This window comes from Lucilia cuprina, chromosome 6 (genome assembly GCF_022045245.1).
Source record: "Lucilia cuprina isolate Lc7/37 chromosome 6, ASM2204524v1, whole genome shotgun sequence".
NCBI classification, from domain to species: domain Eukaryota; kingdom Metazoa; phylum Arthropoda; class Insecta; order Diptera; family Calliphoridae; genus Lucilia; species Lucilia cuprina.
Genome location: NC_060954.1, coordinates 45,282,431 through 45,291,770, shown reverse-complemented (window position 1 = coordinate 45,291,770; position 9,340 = coordinate 45,282,431). Strand labels below are relative to the sequence as shown.

The following is a 9,340-nucleotide window of genomic DNA, read 5'->3' as shown; positions in this document are numbered from 1 at the left end:
TTCTTGTATATAACAAATCATGAAGAATGATGATGATACCAATAATCGAAAACAACAAAAACAACAGCATCCGAAACAAAATCCGTTGACACCATTATTTCCAATACCAACAACAGCAGGCAATACGAACAACAACAACAAAAATCAAAATGATTTGCCTAAAGTTGATGATACTGCTGCCAGTGATACAAAATCCGAACAAAATATTCATAATTCAAATCAAACCCACAATACTCGTTACTTTTCACCCACAATAAGTGCATTGGTACGAGGGTTACATGATACTGGTGTCCGGGATGTACATACGTTACAGTTGCCTTTATTCGAGACAGATGATGAAGAAGAGGATGAGGGTAATGAAAAAGGAAGTCAAAAGGAGAAACTAAATAATGATACAGAAGAGCAGTTACAAAAAGAAGATACACTGAAAACAAAATCACATTTAGTTACAAATTTTCTGCATCATACAATTTCACCTAATACTCTTACCAATAGTTCACCTAAGAAAACAAAATCAACGTCGGAATTATCACCTACACAAGACCACGAACACCAGCCGCCGTCTCATCATCAGCATCATCATCTGTTTCATCTACATCCGTCCCTGCCACGTTTTGTGGTAGATCTTGCTGGTGATCCTGCTGATAATAATAATGGTGATACCGAACATAAATTACTCGAATCACATGCTCCGCCTAGTCCGGGTGGAGCACGTCGTTTGAGTCAATTTAATTTTAATTTGAGACGTTTCTCTCACACTCACCATACGACGGTATTTGTTAAACATTCTCTCTCTCTTTCTAATTCTGTGTTGAAAACTTAATCCTTATTGTTGAATTAATAGTGTTTTGTTGTTTCTTGAATGGCCATTTCTAATCAATTTTGCGCTTTTTCACTTACTTTAACACTTTTTGCTCTTCCCTAATGCTTTAACTTCAATAACTATACCGGTTTTGTTGGATTTGTTATGGAATTGGCATCAAAAAGAAATATATGAAAAAGAATTGGATTCAAAATTTTATGAAATTTTTAAAAAGGTAATAAAATTTAAGTTAAAATTTTATAGCCTGATCTAAAGTCAAGAGTATAGACTGATTTAAAGTAAACGCTTTAAACTGATCTATAGTCAATACTATAGAATTTTACCCAATTCTACAGAATGATCTATGGTCAAGACTATAGACAGATCTATTGTCAGATCTATAGTCAAGACTATAGACAGATCTATAGTCAAGATTATAGACTGATCTATAGTCAAGCCTATAGAGTGATCTATATTCAAGATTATAGAGTGATCTATAGTTAAGATTATAGAGTGATCTATAGTTAAGATTATAGACTGATCTGTAGTTAGAACTTTAGACTGATCTATAGTCAAGTCTATAGACTGATCTATAGAAATGACTATAAACTGATATACATTCAAGACTATAGAGTGATCTATATTCAATACTTTAAACTGATCTATAGTAAAGACTATAGACTGATCTTTAGTCAAGACTATAGACTGATCTATAGTCAAGACTATAGACTGATCTAAAGTCAAGACTATAGACTGATCTATAGTCAAGACTATAGACTGATCTATAGTCAAGACTATAGACTGATCTATAGTCAAGACTATAGACTGATCTATAGTCAAGACTATAGACTGGTCTATAGTCAAGACTATAGACTGATCTATAGTCAAGACAACAGACTGATCTACAGTCAAGACTATAGACTGCACCCTAGTCAAGACTATAGACTGCTCTATAGTCAAGACAATAGACTGCTCTATAGTCAAGACTATAGACTGCTCTATAGTCAAGACTGTAGAGTGCTCTATAGTCAAGACTATAGACTGCTCTATAGTCAAGACTATAGACTGCTCTATAGTCAAGACTATAGACTGCTCTATAGTCAAGACTATAGACTGCTCTATAGTCAAGACTATAGACTGCTCTATAGTCAAAACTATAGACTGCTCCATAGTCTAGACTATAGACTGCTCTATGGTCAAGACTATAGATTGCTCTATAGTCATGTCTATAGACTGCTCTATAGTCAAGACTATAGACTGCTCTATAGTCAAGACTATAGACTGATCTATAGTCGAGACTATGTCCGAACTATTGACTGATGTATAGTCCAGACTATAGACTTATCTATAGGTAAGAATATAGACTGCTCTATAGTCAAGACTTTATACTGCTCTATAGTCAGGACTATAGACTGCTCTATAGTCAAGACTATAGACTGCTCTATAGTCAAGACTATAGACTGATCTATAGTCAAGACTATAGACTGATCTATAGTCAAGACTATAGACTGATCTATAGTCAAGACTAAAGACTGATCTATAGTTAAGACTATAGACTGGTCTATAGTCGAGACTATGTCCAAACTATAGACTGATGTATAGTCCAGACTATAGACTTATCTATAGTCAAGGCTATAGACTGATGTAAAGTCTATAGTCAACTAAATACTGATCTATAGTCAAGACTATAGACTGATCTATATTCAAAACAATAGACTGATCTATAGTGAAGATTATAGACTGATCTACAGTCAAGACTATAAACTGATCTATGGTCAAGACTACCGATTGCTCTTTAGATAACACTTATTGACGTTTCTATAGTCAAATTCTATACACCGATCTCTTAAGATTATTTTGTATTTATGGTTTTAAATTTTTCTCAAAAGGTCACTTCCGTACAATAAAGATTGCACATGACTGCCTCGTAACGATCACACTTGATATAAAATTTATTCCTTCCTTCCTTTCTTTCTTTCTTTCTTTCTTTCAATCAAATACGATAAGAGCGTAAAAACGTAAACAAAACAAAGTTGCAACTTATAAGCTCACTTTTGTATTTGAAGTCTTGTTCACACACTTGTGTTGCTCTTTCTCATGGACTATAGACTGCTCTATAGTCAAGACTATAGACTGCTCTATAGTCAAGACTGTAGACTGCTCTATAGTCAAGACTATAGACTGCTCTATAGTCATGACTATAGACTGCTCTATAGTCGAGACTATAGACTGCTCTATAGTCAAGACTATAGACTGCTCTATAGTCAAGACTATAGACTGCTCTATAGTCAAGACTATAGACTGCTCTATAGCCAAGACTACAGATTGCTCTATAGTCATGACTATAGACTGATCTATAGTCATGACTATAGACTGCTCTATAGTCATGACTATAGACTGCTCTATAGTCAAGACTATAGACTGCTCTATAGTCAAGACTATAGACTGCTCTATAGTCAAGACTATAGACTGCTCTATAGTCAAGACTATATACTTCTCTATAGTCAAGACTATAGACTGCTCTTAAGTCAAGACTATAGACTGATCTATAGTCAAGACTATAGACTGATCTATAGTCAAGACTGTAGACTGATCTATAGTTAAGACTATAGACTGATCTATAGTCGAGACTATGTCCGAACTATAGACTGATGTATAGTCCAGACTATAGACTTATCTATAGGTAAGAATATAGACTGCTCTATAGTCAAGACTTTATACTGCTCTATAGTCAGGACTATAGACTGCTCTATAGTCAAGACTATAGACTGCTCTATAGTCAAGACTATAGACTGATCTATAGTCAAGACTATAGACTGATCTATAGTCAAGACTATAGACTGATCTATAGTCAAGACTATAGACTGATCTATAGTCAAGACTATAGACTGATCTATAGTCAAGACTATAGACTGATCTATAGTTAAGACTATAGACTGGTCTATAGTCGAGACTATGTCCAAACTATAGACTGATGTATAGTCCAGACTATAGACTTATCTATAGTCAAGGCTATAGACTGATGTAAAGTCTATAGTCAACTAAATACTGATCTATAGTCAAGACTATAGACTGATCTATATTCAAAACAATAGACTGATCTATAGTGAAGATTATAGACTGATCTACAGTCAAGACTATAAACTGATCTATGGTCAAGACTACCGATTGCTCTTTAGTTAACACTTATTGACGTTTCTATAGTCAAATTCTATACACCGATCTCTTAAGATTATTTTGTATTTATGGTTTTAAATTTTTCTCAAAAGGTCACTTCCGTACAATAAAGATTGCACATGACTGCCTCGTAATGATCACACTTGATATAAAATTTATTCCTTCCTTTCTTTCTTTCTTTCTTTCTTTCTTTCAATCAAATACGATAAGAGCGTAAAAACGTAAACAAAACAAAGTTGCAACTTATAAGCTCACTTTTGTATTTGAAGTCTTGTTCACACACTTGTGTTGCTCTTCCTCATGGATGCACTTTTAGAATAAACAAACACTATAATCATGATCATGTCATGATCATAGTGTTTGTCCATTTTCATCCTTGTTCAAACAACAATGTTTTTTGTCGTTGTTGGTTGATTTTTTTATTTTTATATTTAAAAATAGCCAATTGTGGTTATTAACCTTCTTTTTCTCGTGTTAAGAATTAGTTTTTTTCTCGTACAGAGTTTTAAATGATTTTAATCGTGTTATATTAATTTAGGACCAAGAAACTCAAAACCTATACAACAAGGTTATGTTTCAGTAATATCTTTGTGAATATCCTATTTCACTATATAACTCACTACAATATTTGTTGAACTCCCAATAATAAATGTTATTATATAAAATTAATTTCGTTCGAAATATAAATTCTTTTGACAAATATAACGGTCCAAATTTGTTCTTAGTTTTAATGTAAAATCAAATATTATTCCGAATATCCTTTTTCCATTTTCTACTTCTATTCTTTAGAATTTTTTTTTAATAAATTAATTCTTTTAACAACCTGCCAACACATTGCATATCGTGTCTAAATAATAGTGCAAACAAATAATATCAGATTTCTTTCAAATACAAACTTATTCGGGTACGTTTTAGGAAATAAAGTTGCAGGAATAATTTATTCGAATACTGGAATCTTAAATATGTACATATCTATTTATAATGTTTGTTATCAAATCGTTAGAATAATAGTCAAGACTTTAGACTGATCTATAGCAAAGACTATAGTCTGATCTATAGTCAAGACTATGGACTGCACTATAGTCAAGACTATGGACTGATCTATATTCAATAGTCAAGACTTATCTATAGTGATTACTATAGACTGATCTTTAGTGACGACTATAGACTGATCTTTAGTCAATACTATAGACTGATCTATAGTCAAGATTATAGACTGATCTATAGTCAAGACTATAGACTGATCTATAGTGATTACTATAGACTGATCTTTAGTGACGACTATAGACTGATCTTTAATGAAGACTATAGACTGATCTATAGTCAAGATTATAGGCTGATCTATTGTCAAGACTATAGAATCATATATAGTCAAGATTAGAGGCTAAAGAGTCAGAACTTCAGACTGATCTAAAGTCAAGACTTTACTTATATTGAACTATAGTACAGATAATAGATTGATCTGAAGTCAAGACTATAGACTGATCTATAGTAAGTACTGAAAACTTAACAATTGTCAAGGCTATAGAATGATATATAGTCAAAACTAAGGACTGATATATAATAAAGATTAGAGACTGATCTGTTGTAAAGACTATAGACTGATCTATAGCCAAGTCTTCAGACTGATCTATAGTCAATACTGTAGATTGATCTATAGTCAAGACTATAGACTGATCTATAGTGATTACTATAGACTGATCTTTAGTGACGACTATAGACTGATCTTTAATGAAGACTATAGACTGATCTATAGTCAAGATTATAGACTGATCTATTGTCAAGACTATAGAATCATATATAGTCAAGATTAGAGGCTAAAGAGTCAGAACTTCAGACTGATCTAAAGTCAAGACTTTACTTATATTGAACTATAGTATAGATAATAGATTGATCTGAAGTCAAGACTATAGACTGATCTATAGTAAGTACTAAAAACTTAACTATTGTCAAGACTATAGAATGATATATAGTCAAAACTAAGGACTGATATATAATAAAGATTAGAGACTGATCTGTAGTAAAGACTATAGACTGATCTATAGCCAAGTCTTCAGACTGATCTATAGTCAAGACTGTAGACTGATCTATAGTCAAGACTATAGACTGATCCATAGTCAATACTATAGACTGATCTATAGTCAATACTATTGACTGATCTATAGTCAAAACTATAGACTGATCTATCTTCAACACTGTGGACTGATCTTTAGTCAAGACTATAAACTGATATATGGTCAAGACTATAGACTGATATATAGTCAAGACTATAGACTGATCTATAGTCAAACTATAGACTGATCTATAGTCAATACTATAGATTGATATATAGTCAAGACTATAGACTGATCTATAGTCAAGACTATAGACTGATCTATAGTCAAGACTATAGACTGATCTATAGTCAAGAATATAGACTGACCTATAGTTAAGGCTATTGACTGATCGATAATCGGGACTAGTGAGAAGTATATAAGATTTGCCTCTATTTAAATCTATAAAAATTAGTTTTTAGAAAACTCTACTGAAAACTAATTTCTGTTTCTTTTCAACGAACTTTCAAATGAAAATATTAAAAACTTTTTAAAAATTTTAATTTATAAAACACGTTATCGAGTAACCAATATATTCGATAATCGATATCCAACACTTTGTTAACACTTATTGCACATATTGCCTTTCTTATGTTTCTGTTTATTATTTTTTTTTTTGCCTTTTTTAATGTGGCTGATGATGATGATCCTTATGGTTTGGTATCAATGTTTTTGTTTTTATTCTTGTTGTTTATTTGTAACCATAGCCCATCTACTCTAAAGAGTTGAATGATCTTTTATGTTGTTGTTTGTTTGTATTTTTATTGTTTTGGTTTTAACCCTGCTGCCACTGACTGATGCTTTGATTTTAAACACATAAGAACTAGACCGGCTCTTAAAAATAGATTTGTTTTGAATTCGATTATTCAAACACCCAGCCATGGAATGCAATATCAAAAATTCCTTCAAACGTAATTGCAGTTCGTGGTTTAATCAGTTAAGTCCAGTTATATCTTCAGTATGTCTCGGATGCAGGGTATTTTTGAGATTCAAGATTTTCTATACTTTGAAGGGAAATAATACTTATCCAAAGCAAATCTGTTTTTTCAGGATCCAGTCTAATACACACATAGCCATCATGAGAATTTAAACTTTTTTTTCTTGGCATTTGAAAAGTTGTTTATATTTCTCACTTCTTAGTCCTCAGGACATTTAACAATTTAATTGTAGGTTTTTAATAGAAATATTTTATCAAGAGTCTTTTTATGCACTTTTATTACAAGTTTAAGTTTAATAATAGTTATAAAATCTTTTTTTAAATATCGTAAATGTTTTTTTTCCCAGATTTTTAAAATGCAAAAAAAAAAAAAAAATATTTGAAATATATATAGAGAAAAGTTCGTGATTAACATTCATATACAAACTTATATGGCATTGGTTTTTTAATTTGAAAGTTAAATTAATCAATATTTTTTAAGCTAAATATAGGTTTTTATTATAATTTTAAATATATATCAATGTTGGCATAATTTAGAAAGTTTTTTTTTCTAAAAGATACCTATTACATATTTAAAAAAATATGACATTTTTAATAATAATTAACTGAAAATCTTATTTTGACTGCACTATGTAACTAAAACTATAAACTATTGTCATAAAAAATAACATCTGAAATAACATGGTTGTGTTTATCATTTTCTAAGAGCAACATATTATGGTTTAAATTATGATTGTAATCTAAATATATTATGATTATTGTAACAATTTTAAAATATCATATTATATTTAAATACAGTTGAAATATTTCATTATATTTTTTTGTTTTTGTTTACCATAATATTGTTTGTTTTACAACACTATATTCTGATCCTATGTGATCATAATTTCGTTAAAATATATGTATCGATATTAAATTTATTATAAGATATACATTAACATAGTATAGTAGAAGTAACCATGTTTTTTTCTCCGCGTGTAGATAATATTTATTCATGCCAACAAATTTTTAGTACAGAGACCAATGTATATTAGATCATACTATCAGATTTTCAAGATATCGTATCCAGAGATACAAGCCGAGACGGTACAAATCGTCGGTGGCTGACCGCCGGTAATCTTTTGCAAGCCGCGCCGCCGTCGACTTCTTTCTGTTCAAAAGCAGACCGTCAGGTTGTTGGTATTAACTTGTTAAGACTGCTATCGGGTCTGCTGTACACTCCTTAATAACGAGTCATTATCATTCAGAGACTTATTATACTGAACGTAATTATGAACGTAGTTATGCTATGTATACACATTAGTTAGATCTTACAACGTTGGCAGTAAAATGTGCAAAAAATGTCTAATAACAGTGTCAACTTACAAATTTTGTCTTGCAATATTGTCAGTAATACATTATCTAACAACGTTGCAAAAGAAAAATTGTAAGTTCAGACGATTGTTAGGCATTTTCTGAACATTTTACTGACAACGTTGTAAGATCTGACAACCGTGTATCACGGCTTTTAGAATCTTCTCAACGGCGGTTTTAAGTGTTGGAATAACATCCCTAATAAGGTTTAATATCACCAAATATTATAGAAAAAATGATTTTTATAAGAAAATGGATCATAAATATGGATCATGAAACAAAGAAACAGTATAGATCCTGAGAGAGGCTCTTATAGAGGGGAGTTGTAAAGCAGAATGTGTACGATACTTATTTATTTGCCAAAAAATTCCATTCAGACATTTTAGGGTTAATAAGGTTTAAGATCATCAATTATTCTTCATATTCATCAGCTAAAAGGATGATTGATTAATTAATTAATAAAACATTTTTAAGAATATTACATCTTTGTGAGTTTTTACAAATTACATGACATGATTTGGCAAAAATAAAAAAACCTTAAACAAACTTTAACAGAGTTCAATGTATTAATTGGAAAAACAATCGAGTTTAACGATTATAATAAAATTATTTTTAAAACTTCCTAAAAATAGGTTTTGATATACATTTTGTAACGTAAATTTAAAAAAATGCATTTTAGCATTATAACTCGAAAAAACAAAAATTTATCAAATAAATTTTTAGAAAAATCTTAAGGTGTTATCGATTTTGTTTAAAAATAAACTCAAGTTAATAATAGAAGACAAAAAGTCAACAATGTGTTTTGATTGTAGAGAAAATTTAATGATTAAACCACAAACCATGCACATTGAAGAGAATTTTAAATTCAAATAGTCTATAGTCTATAGTCTAGTCTATAGTCTAGTCTATAGTCTAGTCTATAGTCTAGTCTATAGTCAAGTCTATAGTCTAGTCTATAGTCTAGTCTAAAGTCTAGTC

General features: G+C 30.7%; 1 protein-coding gene across 1 annotated transcript in view; it reads left to right on the top strand.

Annotated features, from left to right (window-relative positions):
* Positions 1–25: 25 nt before the first annotated feature.
* Positions 26–9,340, top strand: part of LOC111685085 (kinase D-interacting substrate of 220 kDa) — a 44,908-nt gene continuing 35,593 nt past the window's right edge. Inside the window, exon 1 of the mRNA XM_046954120.1 lies at positions 26–772. The gene's annotated coding sequence lies outside the window, so the exon portion shown is untranslated. The remainder of the gene's footprint in view (positions 773–9,340) is intronic.